This window comes from Pleurodeles waltl, chromosome 5, assembly GCF_031143425.1.
Source record: "Pleurodeles waltl isolate 20211129_DDA chromosome 5, aPleWal1.hap1.20221129, whole genome shotgun sequence".
Taxonomy (NCBI): domain Eukaryota; kingdom Metazoa; phylum Chordata; class Amphibia; order Caudata; family Salamandridae; genus Pleurodeles; species Pleurodeles waltl.
The window spans coordinates 12,437,316-12,463,657 of record NC_090444.1 but is presented as its reverse complement, the minus strand read 5'-3'; the positions used below and the strand labels follow the sequence as shown (position 1 = coordinate 12,463,657).

The window sequence follows — 26,342 nt, the reverse complement described above, 5'->3', positions numbered from 1 at the left end:
GCTTCCCTGTCCTTTTTGCTTTTTGGCCTGAGCCCTTGTCAAAGCAAAAATATGCCCTGGGATGCCCAGCATTGCTGCATGGGCCTCCAACTCCACATCTGACCAAGCTGATGTCTCCAAATCGTTCCCTAATAGACAGTCTACAGGTAAATCTGAAGCTACCACAACTTTCTTTGGACCAGATACCCCCCCCCAGTTGAGATTTACAACAGCCATGGGGTGGCTTTGTGTTATGTTGTGAGCATCGGTTACTTGGTACTGGTGTCCAAGTATGTGTTGTTCAGGGTGCACCAGTTTCTCAATCACCATTGTGACACTGGCACCTGTGTCCCTGTAGGCCTGGACCTCAACACCATTTATTAGGGTTAGTTGCTTGTACTTCTCCAAGTTATGGGGGCAAGCAACCAAAGTGGCTAAGTCAATAGCCCCTTCAGAGACTAAAGTAGCCTCTGTGGTCTCCCTAATCAGACCAACCCCAACTAAATTACCAAAAGTGAGCCCAGCTACTCCCTTGGATTGGCTATTAGTAGGTTTGCTCCCACCACCACTGCTATTAGTAGGGACACTAGGTGTAGCAGTAGGGGTTGTAGTGGTAGGAGCTGTGGTGCCTTTCTTTGGACAACTGGGATCTGTTGTCCAATGGCCTTTTATTTTACATAAATAGCACCATGGTTTCTTTTCCTTGTTCTGATTAAAGGAGGATTTGGGCCCACCACCCCCACCAGAGTGTTTTTGTGGGCCTGATGAAGACTCATTTTTAGATTTGTCCCCACCCTTGTCAGAAGACTTACCATCCTTCTTTTTGTTGCCATCTTTGTCACCCCCTGTATGAACTTTTCTGTTCACTCTTGTTCTGACCCATTTGTCTGCCTTCTTTCCCAATTCTTGGGGAGAGGTCAGATCAGAGTCCACCAAGTACTGGTGCAACAAATCAGACACACAATTATTAAGAATATGCTCTCTCAGGATCAAGTTATACAGGCTGTCATAATCAGTAACTTTACTGCCATGTAACCACCCCTCCAAGGCCTTCACTGCCTGGTCAATGAAATCAACCCAGTCTTGTGAAGACTCCTTTTTGGTATCTCTGAACTTTATCCTGTACTGTTCAGTGGTTAAGCCATAACCATCCAGGAGTGCATTCTTAAGAACTTGGAAATTGTTAGCATCATTTTCTTTTACAGTAAGGAGCCTATCCCTACCTTTTCCAGTAAATGATAGCCATAGGATAGCAGCCCACTGCTTTTGAGGGACATCCTGTACAGCACAGGCCCTCTCAAGTGCAGCAAACCACTTGTTAATGTCATCCCCCTCCTTGTAAGGGGGAACTATCTTATGCAGATTCCTGGAATCATGCTCTTTTGCAGGATGACTATGGGGAATACTGCTGCTGCCACCATGGGTATCTAAACCCATCTTCTGTCTTTCCCTCTCTATTTCTAAAGACTGTCTATCCAAATCCAGCTGTTGCTTCTTGAGCTTCAGTCTGGTTTGCTCCACTCTCAATCTATTGAGCTCCCTTTCTAACAATCTGTCATCAGGGTGGGTGGGAGGGACATTTCTAGATACAGAGGTATGATGGGAATGAACAGAAGGAGACCTGTCCCTTACCAAGGGCACCCTAACAGCTTGGCTACCAGCATAATGTGAGAGCACATCATCAGTATGATGTGATTCAACCTCTGTACCAACTATGCTAGACTGTCTAGTAATGGGCAGGCTGAGAAGTTTCTTTCCTGAACCTTTTCCTGGGGGAGTCCCTGGATCAGATTGAGAACCATTATCTACTTTTTCTACAGATTGGGCACTTATGGCCTTATCCTGTACTCTAAGCATATTAATTAACAGTTCTAAGGAAGGATTCTTCCCTACACTCAAACCTCTCTCTATGCAGAGACTCCTTGCTCCTTTCCAGCTAAGGTGATCATATGCAAGTTTGGACAGTTCAACTTTTTGGCCTGTGCCAGACATTTTTAGAGAGAGTTAAAGTGATAGACAAAGAGAAAAAAGTTTTCAGAACTTTTTGGAAAGACAGAAAAAAACTTTTAAAACTTTTAAGAACTTTTTGAAAGTTTAGAAGTACTTTTCAGCACTTAGAAAAGAGTGAAAAGAGGAAATGCAAAACTTTTTGGCTATGTGTATATACACTGACCTTGTTTTGTATATTTTTCTCTTATGAAAAGTACAATGACAAGAGTGGTAAGTAGTCTCAAAGCACTTATCCCACCGCTGCACAACCAATGTAGGAGGCTGGACTGGCTTGTAGTGAGTACCAAGGGGTACTTGCACCTTGCACCAGGCCCAGTTATCCCTTATTAGTGTATAGGGTGTCTAGCAGCTTAGGCTGATAGATAATGGTAGCTTAGCAAAGCAGCTCAGGCTGAACTAGGAGACGTGTGAAGCTACTACAGTACCACTTAGTGTCATATGCACAATATCATAAGAAAACACAATACACAGTTATACTAAAAATAAAGGTACTTTATTTTTATGACAATATGCCAAAGTATCTTAGAGTGTACCCTCAGTGAGAGGATAGGAAATATACACAAGATATATATACACAATAGCAAAAATATGCAGTATAGTCTTAGAAAACAGTGCAAACAATGTATAGTTACAATAGGATGCAATGGGGAAACATAGGGATAGGGGCAACACAAACCATATACTCCAAAAGTGGAATGCGAACCACGAATGGACCCCAAACCTATGTGACCTTGTAGAGGGTCGCTGGGACTATTAGAAAATAGTGAGAGTTAGCAAAATAACCCTCCCCAAGACCCTGAAAAGTGAGGGCAAAGTGCACCAAAGTTCCCCTAAGGACAAAATAGTCGTGTTAGAGGGAAAATGCAAGGAAAACACAAATCAGCAATGCAACCACGATGGATTCCTGACTGAGGGTACCTGTGGAACAAGGGGACCAAGTCCAAAAGTCACAAGCAGCTCGGAGATGGGCAGATGCCCAAGAAATGCCAGGAGTTGGTGCAAAGAAGCTCTTACTAGGCTGAAGAACTGTGAATACTGCAGGAACGACAAGGGTTAGAGACTTCCCCTTTGGAGGATAGATTCCCCACGCCTTGGAGAGTCGTGCAGAAGTGTTTTCCCGCCGGATGGACGCCAACAAGCCTTGCTACACGCAAATCGTGCGTTTGGCGTTTTTGGACGCTGCTGGGGCCCAGGAGGGACCAGGAGGTCGCAAATTGGACCTGCAGAGAGAGGAGACGTCGAGCAAGACACAGAGCCCTCACTGAAGCAGGTAGCACCCGGAGAAGTGCCAGAAACAGGCACTACGAGGATGCGTGAAACGGTGCTCGCCGAAGTTGCACAAAGGAGTCCCACGTCGCCGGAGACCAACTTAGAAAGTCGTGCAATGCAGGTTAGAGTGCCGTGGACCCAGGCTTGGCTGTGCACGAAGGATTTCCGCCGGAAGTGCACAGGGGCCGGAGTAGCTTGCAAAGTCGCGGTTCCCAGCAATGCAGCCCAGCGAGGTGAGGCAAGGACTTACCTCCACCAAACTTTGGGCTGAAGAGTCACTGGACTGTGGGGGTCACTTGGACGGTGTCGCTGGATTCGAGGGACCTCGCTCGTCGTGCTGAGAGGAGACCCAAGGGACCGGTAATGCAGCTTTTTGGTGCCTGCGGTTGCAGGGGGAAGATTCCGTCGACCCACGGGAGATTTCTTCGGAGCTTCTGGTGCAGAGAGGAGGCAGACTACCCCCACAGCATGCACAAGCAGGAAAACAGTCGAGAAGGCGGCAGGATCAGCGTTACAGAGTTGCAGTAGTCGTCTTTGCTACTATGTTGCAGGTTTGCAGGCTTCCAGCGTGGTCAGCGGTCGATTCCTTATCAGAAGGTGAAGAGGGAGATGCAGAGGAACTCGGCTGAGCTCATGCATTCGTTATCTAAAGTTTCCCCAGAGACAGAGACCCTAAATAGCCAGAAAAGAGGGTTTGGCTACCTAGGAGAGAGGAAAGGCTACTAACACCTGAAGGAGCCTATCACAAGGAGTCTCTGACGTCACCTGGTGGCACTGGCCACTCAGAGCAGTCCAGTGTGCCAGCAGCACCTCTGTTTCCAAGATGGCAGAGGTCTGGAGCACACTGGAGGAGCTCTGGCCACCTCCCAGGGGAGGTGCAGGTCAGGGGAGTGGTCACTCCCCTTTCCTTTGTCCAGTTTCGCGCCAGAGCAGGGGCTAAGGGGTCCCTGAACCGGTGTAGACTGGCTTATGCAGAATTGGGCACATCTGTGCCCAACAAAGCATTTCCAGAGGCTGGGGGAGGCTACTCCTCCCCTGCCTTCACACCATTTTCCAAAGGGAGAGGGTGTCACACCCTCTCTCAGAGGAAGTTTTTTGTTCTGCCATCCTGGGCCAGGCCTGGCTGGACCCCAGGAGGGCAGCTGCCTGTCTGAGGGGTTGGCAGCAGCAGCAGCTGCAGAGAAACCCCAGGAAGGGCAGTCTGGCAGTACCAGGGTCTGTGCTACAGACCACTGGGATCATGGAATTGTACCAACAATGCCAGGATGGCATAGAGGGGGCAATTCCATGATCATAGACATGTTACATGGCCATATTCGGAGTTACCATGGTGAAGCTACATATAGGTAGTGACCTATATGTAGTGCACGCGTGTAATGGTGTCCCCGCACTCACAAAGTTCAGTGAATTGGCTCTGAACAATGTGGGGGCACCTTGGCTAGTGCCAGGGTGCCCTCACACTAAGTAACTTTGCACCTAACCTTTACCAGGTAAAGGTTAGACATATAGGTGACTTATAAGTTACTTAAGTGCAGTGTAAAATGGCTGTGAAATAACGTGGACGTTATTTCACTCAGGCTGCAGTGGCAGGCCTGTGTAAGAATTGTCAGAGCTCCCTATGGGTGGCAAAAGAAATGCTGCAGCCCATAGGGATCTCCTGGAACCCCAATACCCTGGGTACCTCAGTACCATATACTAGGGAATTATAAGGGTGTTCCAGTAAGCCAATGTAAATTGGTAAAAATGGTCACTAGCCTGTCAGTGACAATTTGGAAAGAAATGAGAGAGCATAACCACTGAGGTTCTGATTAGCAGAGCCTCAGTGAGACAGTTAGTCACTACACAGGTAACACATTCAGGCACACTTATGAGCACTGGGGCCCTGGGTTACCAGGGTCCCAGTGACACATACAACTAAAACAACATATATACAGTGAAAAATGGGGGTAACATGCCAGGCAAGATGGTACTTTCCTACACAACCCCCCCCAAACGAAGGACAATAAGACTAGCCATTACCTGATGAGTCTTCATTGTCTAAGTGGAAATATCTGGAGAGTCCATCTGCATTGGAGTGGCTACTCCCAGGTCTATGTTCCACTGTATAGTCCATTCCCTGTAGGGATATGGACCACCTCAACAATTTAGGATTTTCACCCTTCATTTGTTTTAGCCAAAGTAGAGGTTTGTGGTCTGTCTGAACAATGAAGTGAGTGCCAAACAGGTATGGCCTCAACTTCTTCAGAGCCCAGACCACAGCAAAGGCCTCCCTCTCAATGGCAGACCAACGCTTTTCTCTAGGGGTCAACCTTCTACTAATAAAAGCAACAGGTTGATCCTGGCCCTCAGAATTAAGTTGTGATAGGACTGCCCCTACTCCTAATTCAGATGCATCAGTTTGGACATAGAATTTTTTAGAGTAACAAGGGCTTTTCAGGACAGGTGCAGAGCACATGGCCTGCTTCAGCTCCTCAAAAGCTTTCTGACAGTTTGCTGTCCATAATACCTTTTTAGGCATTTTCTTGGATGTGAGGTCATTAAGAGGGGCTACAATGGAGCCATACTTCTTAATGAACCTCCTGTAATACCCAGTGAGGCCTAGGAAGGCTCTCACCTGAGTCTGAGTGGTAGGGGGAACCCAATCAATAATAGTTTGGATTTTCCCCTGAAGTGGTGCAATCTGTTCCCCACCAACAAGGTGTCCCAGATAAACCACCTTACCCTGCCCTATCTGGCACTTTGAAGCCTTGATAGTGAGGCCTGCCTTTTGCAGGGCCTCCAAAACTTTCCATAGGTGGACCAGGTGATCATCCCAGCTGGAGCTAAAGACAGCTATATCATCCAAATATGCTGCACTGAAAGCTTCCAGCCCTTGCAGGACTGTGTTCACCAACCTCTGAAAAGTGGCAGGTGCATTTTTCAAACCAAAAGGCATTACAGTAAACTGGTAATGTCCTCCAATGGTAGAAAATGCAGTCTTAGGTTTAGCATCTTCTGACAATTTGATCTGCCAATACCCTGCAGTCAAATCAAAAGTGCTTAGATACTTGGCAGATGCCAGTGTATCTATGAGCTCATCTGCCCTGGGTATAGGGTGAGCATCAGTTTTGGTTACCAAGTTGAGACCTCTATAGTCGACACAAAACCTCATTTCCTTCTTTCCATCTTTAGAATTGGGTTTTGGTACCAGTACCACAGGAGAAGCCCATGGACTGTCAGAGTGCTCAACCACTCCTAGTTCCAACATCTTCTGAACTTCTTGCTTTATGCAGTCCCTGACATGGTCAGGCTGCCTATAGATCTTACTTTTGACAGGTAAACTGTCTCCAGTATCTATAGTGTGCTCACACCAAGAAGTGGTGCCTGGCACAATGGAGAAGAGTTCTGAAAATTGTCCTAGGAGATTTATGCAATTATCTTTCTGCTCAGCAGTAAGACAATCAGCCAAAACTACACCTTCCACAAGAGCATCTTGTTCTGTGGAAGAGAAGAGATCAGGTAGAGGATCACTGTCTTCTTCCTGTCCCTCATCTGTTGCCATGAGCAGGGTGAGATCAGCCCTGTCATAGTAGGGTTTCAGGCGGTTGACATGGAGCACCCTAAGGGGACTCCTGGCAGTGCCTAAGTCAACCAAGTAGGTGACTTCACCCTTCTTTTCAACAATTGTGTGGGGTCCACTCCATTTATCTTGGAGTGCTCTTGGGGCCACAGGCTCCAAGACCCACACTTTCTGCCCTGGTTGGTACTGAACCAAAACAGCCTTCTGATCATGCCATTGCTTCTGGAGCTCTTGGCTGGCCTGAAGGTTTTTACTGGCCTTTTTCATGTACTCAGCCATCCTTGATCTGAGGCCAAGTACATAATCCACAATATCCTGCTTAGGAGCTTTTAAAGGTTGTTCCCAACCCTCCTTTACAAGTGTGAGTGGACCCCTAACAGGGTGTCCAAAAAGAAGTTCAAAGGGGCTGAAGCCCACTCCTTTCTGGGGTACCTCCCTGTAGGCAAAAAGGAGGCATGGTAGAAGGATATCCCATCTCCTGCGGAGTTTTTCAGGGAGTCCCATAATCATGCCTTTGAGAGTTTTATTAAATCTCTCCACCAGTCCATTTGTTTGTGGATGATAGGGTGTTGTGAACTTGTAAGTTACACCACACTCCTTCCACATGGCCTTTAAGTATGCAGACATGAAATTGCTTCCTCTGTCTGATACTACTTCCTTTGGGAAGCCCACCCTGGAAAATATTCCCAGGAGGGCCTTTGCCACTGCAGGAGCTGTAGTGGTCCTTAAAGGAATTGCTTCAGGATATCTTGTGGCATGGTCCACTACCACCAAGATAAACCTATTGCCTGAAGCAGTAGGAGGGTCAAGGGGGCCAACTATGTCAACCCCTACCCTTTCAAAGGGAACCCCAACCACAGGCAGTGGGATAAGGGGTGCCTTTGGAGTGCCACCTGTCTTGCCACTGGCTTGACAGGTTTCACAGGACTTACAAAATTCTTTTGTGTCCTCAGACATCCTAGGCCAATGAAACAATGGTACCAATCTGTCCCAAGTTTTCATTTGACCCAGGTGCCCAGCTAAGGGAATGTCATGTGCCAGTGTTAGGAGGAACTTTCTGTACTCCTGAGGAATCACTAATCTCCTGGCAGCTCCAGGTTTAGGATCCCTATGCTCAGTGTACAAGAGGTTGTCCTCCCAGTAAACTCTGTGTGAGTCACTGACATCCCCATTAGCCTGTTTGACAGCTTGCTGTCTGAGACCCTCTAATGTGGGACAGGTTTGCTGTGCCACACTCAGCTCCTCTCTGGCAGGCCCCCCTTCACCCAAAAGCTCAGCAGTGTCTGCTTCCAGCTCCTCTGGTGTAGGTTCTGCACAGGGAGGGAATTCTTCTTCCTCAGAAGTAGAATCCACTGTAGAGGGAGGGATAGTAGGAAGTGGTTTGCTTCTACTAGCCCTAGCTTTAGGGAGCACTTGGTCCATTGTTCCAGGATCCAAGCTTCCCTGTCCTTTTTGCTTTTTGGCCTGAGCCCTTGTCAAAGCAAAAATATGCCCTGGGATGCCCAGCATTGCTGCATGGGCCTCCAACTCCACATCTGACCAAGCTGATGTCTCCAAATCGTTCCCTAATAGACAGTCTACAGGTAAATCTGAAGCTACCACAACTTTCTTTGGACCAGATACCCCCCCCCAGTTGAGATTTACAACAGCCATGGGGTGGCTTTGTGTTATGTTGTGAGCATCGGTTACTTGGTACTGGTGTCCAAGTATGTGTTGTTCAGGGTGCACCAGTTTCTCAATCACCATTGTGACACTGGCACCTGTGTCCCTGTAGGCCTGGACCTCAACACCATTTATTAGGGTTAGTTGCTTGTACTTCTCCAAGTTATGGGGGCAAGCAACCAAAGTGGCTAAGTCAATAGCCCCTTCAGAGACTAAAGTAGCCTCTGTGGTCTCCCTAATCAGACCAACCCCAACTAAATTACCAAAAGTGAGCCCAGCTACTCCCTTGGATTGGCTATTAGTAGGTTTGCTCCCACCACCACTGCTATTAGTAGGGACACTAGGTGTAGCAGTAGGGGTTGTAGTGGTAGGAGCTGTGGTGCCTTTCTTTGGACAACTGGGATCTGTTGTCCAATGGCCTTTTATTTTACATAAATAGCACCATGGTTTCTTTTCCTTGTTCTGATTAAAGGAGGATTTGGGCCCACCACCCCCACCAGAGTGTTTTTGTGGGCCTGATGAAGACTCATTTTTAGATTTGTCCCCACCCTTGTCAGAAGACTTACCATCCTTCTTTTTGTTGCCATCTTTGTCACCCCCTGTATGAACTTTTCTGTTCACTCTTGTTCTGACCCATTTGTCTGCCTTCTTTCCCAATTCTTGGGGAGAGGTCAGATCAGAGTCCACCAAGTACTGGTGCAACAAATCAGACACACAATTATTAAGAATATGCTCTCTCAGGATCAAGTTATACAGGCTGTCATAATCAGTAACTTTACTGCCATGTAACCACCCCTCCAAGGCCTTCACTGCCTGGTCAATGAAATCAACCCAGTCTTGTGAAGACTCCTTTTTGGTATCTCTGAACTTTATCCTGTACTGTTCAGTGGTTAAGCCATAACCATCCAGGAGTGCATTCTTAAGAACTTGGAAATTGTTAGCATCATTTTCTTTTACAGTAAGGAGCCTATCCCTACCTTTTCCAGTAAATGATAGCCATAGGATAGCAGCCCACTGCTTTTGAGGGACATCCTGTACAGCACAGGCCCTCTCAAGTGCAGCAAACCACTTGTTAATGTCATCCCCCTCCTTGTAAGGGGGAACTATCTTATGCAGATTCCTGGAATCATGCTCTTTTGCAGGATGACTATGGGGAATACTGCTGCTGCCACCATGGGTATCTAAACCCATCTTCTGTCTTTCCCTCTCTATTTCTAAAGACTGTCTATCCAAATCCAGCTGTTGCTTCTTGAGCTTCAGTCTGGTTTGCTCCACTCTCAATCTATTGAGCTCCCTTTCTAACAATCTGTCATCAGGGTGGGTGGGAGGGACATTTCTAGATACAGAGGTATGATGGGAATGAACAGAAGGAGACCTGTCCCTTACCAAGGGCACCCTAACAGCTTGGCTACCAGCATAATGTGAGAGCACATCATCAGTATGATGTGATTCAACCTCTGTACCAACTATGCTAGACTGTCTAGTAATGGGCAGGCTGAGAAGTTTCTTTCCTGAACCTTTTCCTGGGGGAGTCCCTGGATCAGATTGAGAACCATTATCTACTTTTTCTACAGATTGGGCACTTATGGCCTTATCCTGTACTCTAAGCATATTAATTAACAGTTCTAAGGAAGGATTCTTCCCTACACTCAAACCTCTCTCTATGCAGAGACTCCTTGCTCCTTTCCAGCTAAGGTGATCATATGCAAGTTTGGACAGTTCAACTTTTTGGCCTGTGCCAGACATTTTTAGAGAGAGTTAAAGTGATAGACAAAGAGAAAAAAGTTTTCAGAACTTTTTGGAAAGACAGAAAAAAACTTTTAAAACTTTTAAGAACTTTTTGAAAGTTTAGAAGTACTTTTCAGCACTTAGAAAAGAGTGAAAAGAGGAAATGCAAAACTTTTTGGCTATGTGTATATACACTGACCTTGTTTTGTATATTTTTCTCTTATGAAAAGTACAATGACAAGAGTGGTAAGTAGTCTCAAAGCACTTATCCCACCGCTGCACAACCAATGTAGGAGGCTGGACTGGCTTGTAGTGAGTACCAAGGGGTACTTGCACCTTGCACCAGGCCCAGTTATCCCTTATTAGTGTATAGGGTGTCTAGCAGCTTAGGCTGATAGATAATGGTAGCTTAGCAAAGCAGCTCAGGCTGAACTAGGAGACGTGTGAAGCTACTACAGTACCACTTAGTGTCATATGCACAATATCATAAGAAAACACAATACACAGTTATACTAAAAATAAAGGTACTTTATTTTTATGACAATATGCCAAAGTATCTTAGAGTGTACCCTCAGTGAGAGGATAGGAAATATACACAAGATATATATACACAATAGCAAAAATATGCAGTATAGTCTTAGAAAACAGTGCAAACAATGTATAGTTACAATAGGATGCAATGGGGAAACATAGGGATAGGGGCAACACAAACCATATACTCCAAAAGTGGAATGCGAACCACGAATGGACCCCAAACCTATGTGACCTTGTAGAGGGTCGCTGGGACTATTAGAAAATAGTGAGAGTTAGCAAAATAACCCTCCCCAAGACCCTGAAAAGTGAGGGCAAAGTGCACCAAAGTTCCCCTAAGGACAAAATAGTCGTGTTAGAGGGAAAATGCAAGGAAAACACAAATCAGCAATGCAACCACGATGGATTCCTGACTGAGGGTACCTGTGGAACAAGGGGACCAAGTCCAAAAGTCACAAGCAGCTCGGAGATGGGCAGATGCCCAAGAAATGCCAGGAGTTGGTGCAAAGAAGCTCTTACTAGGCTGAAGAACTGTGAATACTGCAGGAACGACAAGGGTTAGAGACTTCCCCTTTGGAGGATAGATTCCCCACGCCTTGGAGAGTCGTGCAGAAGTGTTTTCCCGCCGGATGGACGCCAACAAGCCTTGCTACACGCAAATCGTGCGTTTGGCGTTTTTGGACGCTGCTGGGGCCCAGGAGGGACCAGGAGGTCGCAAATTGGACCTGCAGAGAGAGGGGACGTCGAGCAAGACAAAGAGCCCTCACTGAAGCAGGTAGCACCTGGAGAAGTGCCAGAAACAGGCACTACGAGGATGCGTGAAACGGTGCTTGCCGAAGTTGCACAAAGGAGTCCCACGTTGCCGGAGACCAACTTAGAAAGTCGTGCAATGCAGGTTAGTGTGCCGTGGACCCAGGCTTGGCTGTGCACGAAGGATTTCCGCCGGAAGTGCACAGGGGCCGGAGTAGCTTGCAAAGTCGCGGTTCCCAGCAATGCAGCCCAGCGAGGTGAGGCAAGGACTTACCTCCACCAAACTTTGGGCTGAAGAGTCACTGGTCTGTGGGGGTCACTTGGACGGTGTCGCTGGATTCGAGGGACCTCGCTCGTCATGCTGAGAGGAGACCCAAGGGACCGGTAATGCAGCTTTTTGGTGCCTGCGGTTGCAGGGGGAAGATTCCGTCGACCCACGGGAGATTTCTTCGGAGCTTCTGGTGCAGAGAGGAGGCAGGCTACCCCCACAGCATGCACAAGCAGGAAAACAGTCGAGAAGGCGGCAGGATCAGCGTTACAGAGTTGCAGTAGTCGTCTTTGCTACTATGTTGCAGGTTTGCAGGCTTCCAGCGCGGTCAGCGGTCGATTCCTTATCAGAAGGTGAAGAGGGAGATGCAGAGGAACTCGGCTGAGCTCATGCATTCGTTATCTAAAGTTTCCCCAGAGACAGAGACCCTAAATAGCCAGAAAAGAGGGTTTGGCTACCTAGGAGAGAGGAAAGGCTACTAACACCTGAAGGAGCCTATCACAAGGAGTCTCTGACGTCACCTGGTGGCACTGGCCACTCAGAGCAGTCCAGTGTGCCAGCAGCACCTCTGTTTCCAAGATGGCAGAGGTCTGGAGCACACTGGAGGAGCTCTGGCCACCTCCCAGGGGAGGTGCAGGTCAGGGGAGTGGTCACTCCCCTTTCCTTTGTCCAGTTTCGCGCCAGAGCAGGGGCTAAGGGGTCCCTGAACCGGTGTAGACTGGCTTATGCAGAATTGGGCACATCTGTGCCCAACAAAGCATTTCCAGAGGCTGGGGGAGGCTACTCCTCCCCTGCCTTCACACCATTTTCCAAAGGGAGAGGGTGTCACACCCTCTCTCAGAGGAAGTTCTTTGTTCTGCCATCCTGGGCCAGGCCTGGCTGGACCCCAGGAGGGCAGCTGCCTGTCTGAGGGGTTGGCAGCAGCAGCAGCTGCAGAGAAACCCCAGGAAGGGCAGTCTGGCAGTACCAGGGTCTGTGCTACAGACCACTGGGATCATGGAATTGTACCAACAATGCCAGGATGGCATAGAGGGGGCAATTCCATGATCATAGACATGTTACATGGCCATATTCGGAGTTACCATGGTGAAGCTACATATAGGTAGTGACCTATATGTAGTGCACGCGTGTAATGGTGTCCCCGCACTCACAAAGTTCAGTGAATTGGCTCTGAACAATGTGGGGGCACCTTGGCTAGTGCCAGGGTGCCCTCACACTAAGTAACTTTGCACCTAACCTTTACCAGGTAAAGGTTAGACATATAGGTGACTTATAAGTTACTTAAGTGCAGTGTAAAATGGCTGTGAAATAACGTGGACGTTATTTCACTCAGGCTGCAGTGGCAGGCCTGTGTAAGAATTGTCAGAGCTCCCTATGGGTGGCAAAAGAAATGCTGCAGCCCATAGGGATCTCCTGGAACCCCAATACCCTGGGTACTTCAGTACCATATACTAGGGAATTATAAGGGTGTTCCAGTAAGCCAATGTAAATTGGTAAAAATGGTCACTAGCCTGTCAGTGACAATTTGGAAAGAAATGAGAGAGCATAACCACTGAGGTTCTGATTAGCAGAGCCTCAGTGAGACAGTTAGTCACTACACAGGTAACACATTCAGGCACACTTATGAGCACTGGGGCCCTGGGTTACCAGGGTCCCAGTGACACATACAACTAAAACAACATATATACAGTGACAAATGGGGGTAACATGCCAAGCAAGATGGTACTTTCCTACACAACCCCCCCCAAACGAAGGACAATAAGACTAGCCATTACCTGATGAGTCTTCATTGTCTAAGTGGAAATATCTGGAGAGTCCATCTGCATTGGAGTGGCTACTCCCAGGTCTATGTTCCACTGTATAGTCCATTCCCTGTAGGGATATGGACCACCTCAACAATTTAGGATTTTCACCCTTCATTTGTTTTAGCCAAAGTAGAGGTTTGTGGTCTGTCTGAACAATGAAGTGAGTGCCAAACAGGTATGGCCTCAACTTCTTCAGAGCCCAGACCACAGCAAAGGCCTCCCTCTCAATGGCAGACCAACGCTTTTCTCTAGGGGTCAACCTTCTACTAATAAAAGCAACAGGTTGATCCTGGCCCTCAGAATTAAGTTGTGATAGGACTGCCCCTACTCCTAATTCAGATGCATCAGTTTGGACATAGAATTTTTTAGAGTAACAAGGGCTTTTCAGGACAGGTGCAGAGCACATGGCCTGCTTCAGCTCCTCAAAAGCTTTCTGACAGTTTGCTGTCCATAATACCTTTTTAGGCATTTTCTTGGATGTGAGGTCATTAAGAGGGGCTACAATGGAGCCATACTTCTTAATGAACCTCCTGTAATACCCAGTGAGGCCTAGGAAGGCTCTCACCTGAGTCTGAGTGGTAGGGGGAACCCAATCAATAATAGTTTGGATTTTCCCCTGAAGTGGTGCAATCTGTTCCCCACCAACAAGGTGTCCCAGATAAACCACCTTACCCTGCCCTATCTGGCACTTTGAAGCCTTGATAGTGAGGCCTGCCTTTTGCAGGGCCTCCAAAACTTTCCATAGGTGGACCAGGTGATCATCCCAGCTGGAGCTAAAGACAGCTATATCATCCAAATATGCTGCACTGAAAGCTTCCAGCCCTTGCAGGACTGTGTTCACCAACCTCTGAAAAGTGGCAGGTGCATTTTTCAAACCAAAAGGCATTACAGTAAACTGGTAATGTCCTCCAATGGTAGAAAATGCAGTCTTAGGTTTAGCATCTTCTGACAATTTGATCTGCCAATACCCTGCAGTCAAATCAAAAGTGCTTAGATACTTGGCAGATGCCAGTGTATCTATGAGCTCATCTGCCCTGGGTATAGGGTGAGCATCAGTTTTGGTTACCAAGTTGAGACCTCTATAGTCGACACAAAACCTCATTTCCTTCTTTCCATCTTTAGAATTGGGTTTTGGTACCAGTACCACAGGAGAAGCCCATGGACTGTCAGAGTGCTCAACCACTCCTAGTTCCAACATCTTCTGAACTTCTTGCTTTATGCAGTCCCTGACATGGTCAGGCTGCCTATAGATCTTACTTTTGACAGGTAAACTGTCTCCAGTATCTATAGTGTGCTCACACCAAGAAGTGGTGCCTGGCACAATGGAGAAGAGTTCTGAAAATTGTCCTAGGAGATTTATGCAATTATCTTTCTGCTCAGCAGTAAGACAATCAGCCAAAACTACACCTTCCACAAGAGCATCTTGTTCTGTGGAAGAGAAGAGATCAGGTAGAGGATCACTGTCTTCTTCCTGTCCCTCATCTGTTGCCATGAGCAGGGTGAGATCAGCCCTGTCATAGTAGGGTTTCAGGCGGTTGACATGGAGCACCCTAAGGGGACTCCTGGCAGTGCCTAAGTCAACCAAGTAGGTGACTTCACCCTTCTTTTCAACAATTGTGTGGGGTCCACTCCATTTATCTTGGAGTGCTCTTGGGGCCACAGGCTCCAAGACCCACACTTTCTGCCCTGGTTGGTACTGAACCAAAACAGCCTTCTGATCATGCCATTGCTTCTGGAGCTCTTGGCTGGCCTGAAGGTTTTTACTGGCCTTTTTCATGTACTCAGCCATCCTTGATCTGAGGCCAAGTACATAATCCACAATATCCTGCTTAGGAGCTTTTAAAGGTTGTTCCCAACCCTCCTTTACAAGTGTGAGTGGACCCCTAACAGGGTGTCCAAAAAGAAGTTCAAAGGGGCTGAAGCCCACTCCTTTCTGGGGTACCTCCCTGTAGGCAAAAAGGAGGCATGGTAGAAGGATATCCCATCTCCTGCGGAGTTTTTCAGGGAGTCCCATAATCATGCCTTTGAGAGTTTTATTAAATCTCTCCACCAGTCCATTTGTTTGTGGATGATAGGGTGTTGTGAACTTGTAAGTTACACCACACTCCTTCCACATGGCCTTTAAGTATGCAGACATGAAATTGCTTCCTCTGTCTGATACTACTTCCTTTGGGAAGCCCACCCTGGAAAATATTCCCAGGAGGGCCTTTGCCACTGCAGGAGCTGTAGTGGTCCTTAAAGGAATTGCTTCAGGATATCTTGTGGCATGGTCCACTACCACCAAGATAAACCTATTGCCTGAAGCAGTAGGAGGGTCAAGGGGGCCAACTATGTCAACCCCTACCCTTTCAAAGGGAACCCCAACCACAGGCAGTGGGATAAGGGGTGCCTTTGGAGTGCCACCTGTCTTGCCACTGGCTTGACAGGTTTCACAGGACTTACAAAATTCTTTTGTGTCCTCAGACATCCTAGGCCAATGAAACAATGGTACCAATCTGTCCCAAGTTTTCATTTGACCCAGGTGCCCAGCTAAGGGAATGTCATGTGCCAGTGTTAGGAGGAACTTTCTGTACTCCTGAGGAATCACTAATCTCCTGGCAGCTCCAGGTTTAGGATCCCTATGCTCAGTGTACAAGAGGTTGTCCTCCCAGTAAACTCTGTGTGAGTCACTGACATCCCCATTAGCCTGTTTGACAGCTTGCTGTCTGAGACCCTCTAATGTGGGACAGGTTTGCTGTGCCACACTCAGCTCCTCTCTGGCAGGCCCCCCTTCACCCAAAAGCTCAGCAGTGTCTGCTTCCAGCTCCTCTGGTGTAGGTTCTGCACAGGGAGGGAATTCTTCTTCCTCAGAAGTAGAATCCACTGTAGAGGGAGGGATAGTAGGAAGTGGTTTGCTTCTACTAGCCCTAGCTTTAGGGAGCACTTGGTCCATTGTTCCAGGATCCAAGCTTCCCTGTCCTTTTTGCTTTTTGGCCTGAGCCCTTGTCAAAGCAAAAATATGCCCTGGGATGCCCAGCATTGCTGCATGGGCCTCCAACTCCACATCTGACCAAGCTGATGTCTCCAAATCGTTCCCTAATAGACAGTCTACAGGTAAATCTGAAGCTACCACAACTTTCTTTGGACCAGATACCCCCCCCCAGTTGAGATTTACAACAGCCATGGGGTGGCTTTGTGTTATGTTGTGAGCATCGGTTACTTGGTACTGGTGTCCAAGTATGTGTTGTTCAGGGTGCACCAGTTTCTCAATCACCATTGTGACACTGGCACCTGTGTCCCTGTAGGCCTGGACCTCAACACCATTTATTAGGGTTAGTTGCTTGTACTTCTCCAAGTTATGGGGGCAAGCAACCAAAGTGGCTAAGTCAATAGCCCCTTCAGAGACTAAAGTAGCCTCTGTGGTCTCCCTAATCAGACCAACCCCAACTAAATTACCAAAAGTGAGCCCAGCTACTCCCTTGGATTGGCTATTAGTAGGTTTGCTCCCACCACCACTGCTATTAGTAGGGACACTAGGTGTAGCAGTAGGGGTTGTAGTGGTAGGAGCTGTGGTGCCTTTCTTTGGACAACTGGGATCTGTTGTCCAATGGCCTTTTATTTTACATAAATAGCACCATGGTTTCTTTTCCTTGTTCTGATTAAAGGAGGATTTGGGCCCACCACCCCCACCAGAGTGTTTTTGTGGGCCTGATGAAGACTCATTTTTAGATTTGTCCCCACCCTTGTCAGAAGACTTACCATCCTTCTTTTTGTTGCCATCTTTGTCACCCCCTGTATGAACTTTTCTGTTCACTCTTGTTCTGACCCATTTGTCTGCCTTCTTTCCCAATTCTTGGGGAGAGGTCAGATCAGAGTCCACCAAGTACTGGTGCAACAAATCAGACACACAATTATTAAGAATATGCTCTCTCAGGATCAAGTTATACAGGCTGTCATAATCAGTAACTTTACTGCCATGTAACCACCCCTCCAAGGCCTTCACTGCCTGGTCAATGAAATCAACCCAGTCTTGTGAAGACTCCTTTTTGGTATCTCTGAACTTTATCCTGTACTGTTCAGTGGTTAAGCCATAACCATCCAGGAGTGCATTCTTAAGAACTTGGAAATTGTTAGCATCATTTTCTTTTACAGTAAGGAGCCTATCCCTACCTTTTCCAGTAAATGATAGCCATAGGATAGCAGCCCACTGCTTTTGAGGGACATCCTGTACAGCACAGGCCCTCTCAAGTGCAGCAAACCACTTGTTAATGTCATCCCCCTCCTTGTAAGGGGGAACTATCTTATGCAGATTCCTGGAATCATGCTCTTTTGCAGGATGACTATGGGGAATACTGCTGCTGCCACCATGGGTATCTAAACCCATCTTCTGTCTTTCCCTCTCTATTTCTAAAGACTGTCTATCCAAATCCAGCAGTTGCTTCTTGAGCTTCAGTCTGGTTTGCTCCACTCTCAATCTATTGAGCTCCCTTTCTAACAATCTGTCATCAGGGTGGGTGGGAGGGACATTTCTAGATACAGAGGTATGATGGGAATGAACAGAAGGAGACCTGTCCCTTACCAAGGGCACCCTAACAGCTTGGCTACCAGCATAATGTGAGAGCACATCATCAGTATGATGTGATTCAACCTCTGTACCAACTATGCTAGACTGTCTAGTAATGGGCAGGCTGAGAAGTTTCTTTCCTGAACCTTTTCCTGGGGGAGTCCCTGGATCAGATTGAGAACCATTATCTACTTTTTCTACAGATTGGGCACTTATGGCCTTATCCTGTACTCTAAGCATATTAATTAACAGTTCTAAGGAAGGATTCTTCCCTACACTCAAACCTCTCTCTATGCAGAGACTCCTTGCTCCTTTCCAGCTAAGGTGATCATATGCAAGTTTGGACAGTTCAACTTTTTGGCCTGTGCCAGACATTTTTAGAGAGAGTTAAAGTGATAGACAAAGAGAAAAAAGTTTTCAGAACTTTTTGGAAAGACAGAAAAAAACTTTTAAAACTTTTAAGAACTTTTTGAAAGTTTAGAAGTACTTTTCAGCACTTAGAAAAGAGTGAAAAGAGGAAATGCAAAACTTTTTGGCTATGTGTATATACACTGACCTTGTTTTGTATATTTTTCTCTTATGAAAAGTACAATGACAAGAGTGGTAAGTAGTCTCAAAGCACTTATCCCACCGCTGCACAACCAATGTAGGAGGCTGGACTGGCTTGTAGTGAGTACCAAGGGGTACTTGCACCTTGCACCAGGCCCAGTTATCCCTTATTAGTGTATAGGGTGTCTAGCAGCTTAGGCTGATAGATAATGGTAGCTTAGCAAAGCAGCTCAGGCTGAACTAGGAGACGTGTGAAGCTACTACAGTACCACTTAGTGTCATATGCACAATATCATAAGAAAACACAATACACAGTTATACTAAAAATAAAGGTACTTTATTTTTATGACAATATGCCAAAGTATCTTAGAGTGTACCCTCAGTGAGAGGATAGGAAATATACACAAGATATATATACACAATAGCAAAAATATGCAGTATAGTCTTAGAAAACAGTGCAAACAATGTATAGTTACAATAGGATGCAATGGGGAAACATAGGGATAGGGGCAACACAAACCATATACTCCAAAAGTGGAATGCGAACCACGAATGGACCCCAAACCTATGTGACCTTGTAGAGGGTCGCTGGGACTATTAGAAAATAGTGAGAGTTAGCAAAATAACCCTCCCCAAGACCCTGAAAAGTGAGGGCAAAGTGCACCAAAGTTCTCCTAAGGACAAAATAGTCGTATTAGAGGGAAAATGCAAGGAAAACACAAATCAGCAATGCAACCACGATGGATTCCTGACTGAGGGTACCTGTGGAACAAGGGGACCAAGTCCAAAAGTCACAAGCAGCTCGGAGATGGGCAGATGCCCAAGAAATGCCAGGAGTTGGTGCAAAGAAGCTCTTACTAGGCTGAAGAACTGTGAATACTGCAGGAACGACAAGGGTTAGAGACTTCCCCTTTGGAGGATAGATTCCCCACGCCTTGGAGAGTCGTGCAGAAGTGTTTTCCCGCCGGATGGACGCCAACAAGCCTTGCTACACGCAAATCGTGCGTTTGGCGTTTTTGGACGCTGCTGGGGCCCAGGAGGGACCAGGAGGTCGCAAATTGGACCTGCAGAGAGAGGGGACGTCGAGCAAGACAAAGAGCCCTCACTGAAGCAGGTAGCACCTGGAGAAGTGCCAGAAACAGGCACTACGAGGATGCATGAAACGGTGCTTGCCGAAGTTGCACAAAGGAGTCCCACGTTGCCGGAGACCAACTTAGAAAGTCGTGCAATGCAGGTTAGAGTGCCGTGGACCCAGGCTTGGCTGTGCACGAAGGATTTCCGCCGGAAGTGCACAGGGGCCGGAGTAGCTTGCAAAGTCGCGGTTACCAGCAATGCAGCCCAGCGAGGTGAGGCAAGGACTTACCTCCACCAAACTTTGGGCTGAAGAGTCACTGGTCTGTGGGGGTCACTTGGACGGTGTCGCTGGATTCGAGGGACCTCGCTCGTCATGCTGAGAGGAGACCCAAGGGACCGATAATGCAGCTTTTTGGTGCCTGCGGTTGCAGGGGGAAGATTCCGTCGACCCACGGGAGATTTCTTCGGAGCTTCTGGTGCAGAGAGGAGGCAGACTACCCCCACAGCATGCACAAGCAGGAAAACAGTCGAGAAGGCGGCAGGATCAGCGTTACAGAGTTGCAGTAGTCGTCTTTGCTACTATGTTGCAGGTTTGCAGGCTTCCAGCGCGGTCAGCGGTCGATTCCTTATCAGAAGGTGAAGAGGGAGATGCAGAGGAACTCGGCTGAGCTCATGCATTCGTTATCTAAAGTTTCCCCAGAGACAGAGACCCTAAATAGCCAGAAAAGAGGGTTTGGCTACCTAGGAGAGAGGAAAGGCTACTAACACCTGAAGGAGCCTATCACAAGGAGTCTCTGACGTCACCTGGTGGCACTGGCCACTCAGAGCAGTCCAGTGTGCCAGCAGCACCTCTGTTTCCAAGATGGCAGAGGTCTGGAGCACACTGGAGGAGCTCTGGCCACCTCCCAGGGGAGGTGCAGGTCAGGGGAGTGGTCACTCCCCTTTCCTTTGTCCAGTTTCGCGCCAGAGCAGGGGCTAAGGGGTCCCTGAACCGGTGTAGACTGGCTTATGCAGAATTGGGCACATCTGTGCCCAACAAAGCATTTCCAGAGGCTGGGGGAGGCTACTCCTCCCCTGCCTTCACACCATTTTCCAAAGGGAGAGGGTGTCACACCCTCTCTCAGAGGAAGTTCTTTGTTCTGCCATCCTGGGCCAGGCCTGGCTGGACCCCAGGAGGGCAGCTGCCTGTCTGAGGGGTTGGCAGCAGCAGCAGCTGCAGAGAAACCCCAGGAAGGGCAGTCTGGCAGTACCAGGGTCTGTGCTACAGACCACTGGGATCATGGAATTGTACCAACAATGCCAGGATGGCATAGAGGGGGCAATTCCATGATCATAGACATGTTACATGGCCATATTCGGAGTTACCATGGTGAAGCTACATATAGGTAGTGACCTATATGTAGTGCACGCGTGTAATGGTGTCCCCGCACTCACAAAGTTCAGTGAATTGGCTCTGAACAATGTGGGGGCACCTTGGCTAGTGCCAGGGTGCCCTCACACTAAGTAACTTTGCACCTAACCTTTACCAGGTAAAGGTTAGACATATAGGTGACTTATAAGTTACTTAAGTGCAGTGTAAAATGGCTGTGAAATAACGTGGACGTTATTTCACTCAGGCTGCAGTGGCAGGCCTGTGTAAGAATTGTCAGAGCTCCCTATGGGTGGCAAAAGAAATGCTGCAGCCCATAGGGATCTCCTGGAACCCCAATACCCTGGGTACCTCAGTACCATATACTAGGGAATTATAAGGGTGTTCCAGTAAGCCAATGTCAATTGGTAAAAATGGTCACTAGCCTGTTAGTGACAATTTGAAAGAAATGAGAGAGCATAACCACTGAGGTTCTGGATAGCAGAGCCTCAGTGAGACAGTTAGTCACTACACAGGTAACACATTCAGGCACACTTATGAGCACTGGGGCCCTGGGTTACCAGGGTCCCAGTGACACATACAACTAAAACAACATATATACAGTGAAAAATGGGGGTAACATGCCAGGCAAGATGGTACTTTCCTACAGTGAGGAAATCCATTCAGATAGATTTCTCATGTAGCTATAGATGGCAGAGAATAATGGAGAGAACCCAATTAAAGATGCTAGAGACCCTGTTTTGCCCTTCTACCTTTGTCTTTGTATTTTATGCCCATGGTGTATGGCTACTCCTTCGAAGATTGCAGACCACCTGCTTGCAGTCCCCTTGTTAAAAACCATGAACTGTTTTTGTACTAAATTGAAGGAAACTAACAACTGTGGCACACTTCCTACGTCACTAGATTCTGCGGGTATCAAGTCATAATAACCTGCAGGACATTGATTTAAGCCTAATTCCCATCAGTGACAGCTACAGATGAAAGACGGACGTTTTGGCCCTACAGTCTCAGCACCCAGAAAGTAGCAAAGCTGGACAGCGATCGCCAGCGCATGGTATCGTACTTGCTCCATCAGACGGCGTTGGACATCACAAAACCAAAGTTTCAGTGTAAAAGAGCTAAAGAGAAGGATTCCTGTTGTTGATAGCAGAGCTGTTTTGAGGTTTCATTTCTCTACCTGTCATGTGCTGGTAACCTCTGACAGTGTGCAATCCCTTTCTTTGCTCCAACGGAAGAAGGGCAGTGCACCGGAGATTTCAAGTTTGGAAAAAGGCACTATATTGTGGTGCCCATGAAAGAGCAGCTTGAGCGTCCTCTGACGCTAAATAATGAGTGTTGGAGTCTGAAAGTGCTGCTGAGCTTGAGCTATTTCCCAATTAATGGTGTTTGGGTCTGCACAAGATGATTTGTGCCCTTGATCAATGAAGAGCACATTGTTTGTAGTGTCTGCCACAGAGGAGAGACACTGGTGCATTGCTTTAAGACATTGAGACTTTCGAGTGAGCTGTGGGTGTTTGCCAGGAGGGCACTCCAACTAAGCAGTACTTTTCTCACGAAGAGGCCTGAATTGAGAGGCCCATGTGAAAGAAAACAACAAAAGAAAATTTGATGGACAATAGAAGCCTGCCAGAGAGGCTTTTTGAACGGACTCTGGGCATAGTTGGTTTCACAAGAGGTTTCCGTGTGATTGTATAGACTAGGTGTTAGGAGACTGATTGTTTTGCTGGCATTGTTTTAAAGTACTATTCTGTTTAGTAAAAGCAGAATAAAGTCCATTTTCTGTGGAAAGAGTACCCCCTTTTCACCTTAGAGCATTGATGAGAGTCACCACTGTTCCACCTGAACATACAAAAATTACTGAAATGCAGAGGAGCCCTAAAAATGTTACTAGATAATTTTATGATTTGCTTTTTGGTTAGGGTTGTGAAAAATTATTATTTCATTTGTAATAGTGGTCACTACTTTCTCCCGTTATCTATATGTTCTTAATAACGTGTTTTCTAGAGTCTTTTAAACATGACGTTGTCATTTATGGGTGGGATTGTTTTTCTCTACTTAATTGACTTCTGCACCCACTTCCCAACCTATGTATTTTCCTACTATTGTTTCTTTGCACTCTTTTCACCCTTTTCCTGAACATGAGCAGGTTAGAAGATCAGAATTCGTAAGTAATTCTTTTGTACAGCTTCTGCATCAACATTAGTTAGTAGTGAACATCACTAATTAATTGTTGGGTGTGTGATCTTATGCCACCTACTGCAGATAGAGGTATTCCTTATTTTGTCCTGCCATATGTGGCCTTTTGTGCTACTTCATGTTCGAGGAGACCTGTCCAAAGAGAGTTACCAAGTACTAGAATTTTGCTCCAGCAACATCTCCATGGCCTTATCAACATAGACCTGGACTCAGATTAGCATGAGAATAGGTTTATTGCCTATGTAAGGGCAAAAGGAGGGTTTGTGGTTCTAAAAATTCTGGACCCATGTAATTTACTTTGCCACAGCAGTACGATTTTAGTATCAAAAGACCGATAATGACTAGTACACTAAGCATGAGCATTTTCGCTCAATTCCAGCAGCGTTTTCACCTCGAAATCCCCATTTTCGTCCTGCACTCGTGGCTCCCATTTTATACACGGCAGCCATTTTTAAAAGTTGCCCTCACATAGGCTTATAATACAGCCAGATTTGATTCCAAGGACACGTACACTTTGATTGACTTTTCTCTGACCTGGGCAAGCTGGAACCATTGCCTCAGGCCAAACCTGTTTGGTCAGTCCCTCTCCCAGTGGCCGAATCAGCTAGCATCAAGGCACACCATGCCATAAAACCCTTATTATCGCTCACACACCCTGCCTAATCTTGCTCACATCTGCACCTGCTCTTTTCTTCTTCTTACTTTACGAGGGGGAGGTGCCCGTTTTTATTGGGGGTCCACACTTATCTGATGTAAAATACTAGGCCTTGCTGGGTAATTTATTATGGGTTGGATGACATGAAATATGAGGTTTCATCATGACACTGTTTTTTCCTTTGTAGTGAAAACATGTGAATGACCAACCAAAATGTCAAGAATGTTTGCCTGAAGCTTAAAAAACTGTATATAAGGAAACCCGACTTCGCATTGAAACGCAGTCTCCTGAGAACATACAAACCTGCTGTTGTACTTCTAGGACGCTTGTCACTTGGCTGCAGCCAATAAATTCGATCTTTGACTTCACCTAGAAGACTCTGAGTTTCTGTGGTCTGAATCAGGAAAGTACCCGAGGTCTTTGGGTGTACCCTGGCACCGCTGGGTTACCGGATCAGTACCGGTTCTGAAAAACCCAGTACCTCAATGTAGCCCAATGCTGCTACTTCTAGGAAGGAGGGGCAGGGGCAGAGTCAACCAGGCAGTAAATGGAGATTTGTGCCCGAACCCTTCCGCAGAGGGGGTGGGCGCGGAATGTCTGCTCCTGCTAACTGCTTACTTTCTCTCTGAGTCCTCATGGGGGGCATTTTCAGGGAGCTGAAGCTCGACCCAGGGGTACTGGGGGGCTTTACTTGACACTAGTTACATTACACAAGGGCACATTATTCATTTATTTTATGCACAGGGCAATTAAGTGATCTGCCCAGGGTCACAGGATGTTGAGCCAGCGCCGAGACTGGATCCTGACTCCCCAGTTCTAAGTCACCAGCTCTGGCGAATTTTAAGCAAAGTTGTCAAATGAGATTGTTAATGTGAGGAGCTGAGATTTCTTTCCATGGACTCGGTTACCTTCCTTCCACCTGGGAAACTGTCCAACAAACTGTGGATTAAACAAGCAGGGCTTTCATGCTGGCAAATCACAGGGTCCTGCGCCCACAAAGGGGATTTAAATGGCGTCGAGGCGCTATCTGCCGCGCTGTATAATAAAGGTTTATGTTGTTAAACTCCCATTGTTCAGGGAAGCTTCTGGAAGTGCAGATGTGGGGGGAGGAGGGGAGGGGCTGCTGAAATGCAGGTGACCCCGCTGCACTTCTAAAGTTTCTTCACTTCTCACCTTGCAGGGGCTCCGAGCTCAGGGGCACAACCCACAAAAGACTGATCCTGTAACCCACACACATTTCTAAATTCCAGCCCAATATGCTAAAAATAGCAGAAAGTCATTTATAAAACAGACCAATATTTACCAATCCACAACACCGGGAAAAATGTGGCCCCACTGTGCGTGATGTGGACCAACCTGGCCCCTTCCCAGGACAGAGGTCACTTTTATACCAATATAGACCAGTGTCAGGGGTCACCGGCCTGAGACCCCCGGGAGGGGTCGGGGAGAAGGAAACCATTCACCGTTTTTATTCCACTAATTACACTGTAAACAGGAGGAGGGAGCAAAGCCCCTCACTCAGTGACTTCCCGGCTCCGACCCTCCCACCCCGATAACTCACCCGCAGCAGATCACACGGCGACAACTCACTCACCTGCAGCAGATCACACGGCCACAACTCACTCACCCGCAGAAGATCACACGGCGACAACTCACTCACCCGCAGAAGATCACACGGCGACAACTCACTCACCCGCAGCAGATCACACGGCTACAACTCACTCACCCGCAGCAGATCACACGGCTACAACTCACTCACCCGCAGAAGATCACACGGCGACAATTCAGTCACCCGCAGCAGATCACACGGCGACAACTCACTCACCCGCAGCAGATCACACGGCGACAACCCACCCGCAGCAGATCACACGGCCACAACTCACTCACCTGCCACAGATCACACGGCCACAACTCACTCACTCACCTGCAGCGGATCACACGGCTACAACTCACTCACCTGCAGCAGATCACACGGCAACAACTCACTCACCTGCAGCAGATCACACGGCCACAACTCACTCACCTGCCGCAGATCACACGGGGACAACTCACTCACCTGCAGCAGATCACACGGCTACACCTCACGTGCAGCAGATCACACGAACACAACTTACTCACCTGCAGCAGATCACACGGCGACAACTCACTCACCCGCAGCAGATCACAGGGCTACAACTCACTCACCCGCAGCAGATCACAGGGCTACAACTCACTCACCCGCAGCAGATCACTCGGCAACAACTCACTCACCCGCAGCAGATCACACGGCCACAACTCACTCACCTGCCACAGATCACACGGCAACAACTCACTCACCTGCAGCAGATCACACGGCAACAACTCACTCACCTGCAGCAGATCACACGGCCACAACTCACTCACCTGCAGCAGATCA

The 26,342-nt window shown here is 47.5% G+C and overlaps 1 pseudogene; it reads right to left on the bottom strand.

Annotated features, from left to right (window-relative positions):
* Positions 1-26,086, bottom strand: part of LOC138295265 (zinc finger protein 546-like) — an 85,181-nt pseudogene extending 59,095 nt beyond the window's left edge.
* Between the last annotated feature and the right edge of the window lie 256 nt (positions 26,087-26,342).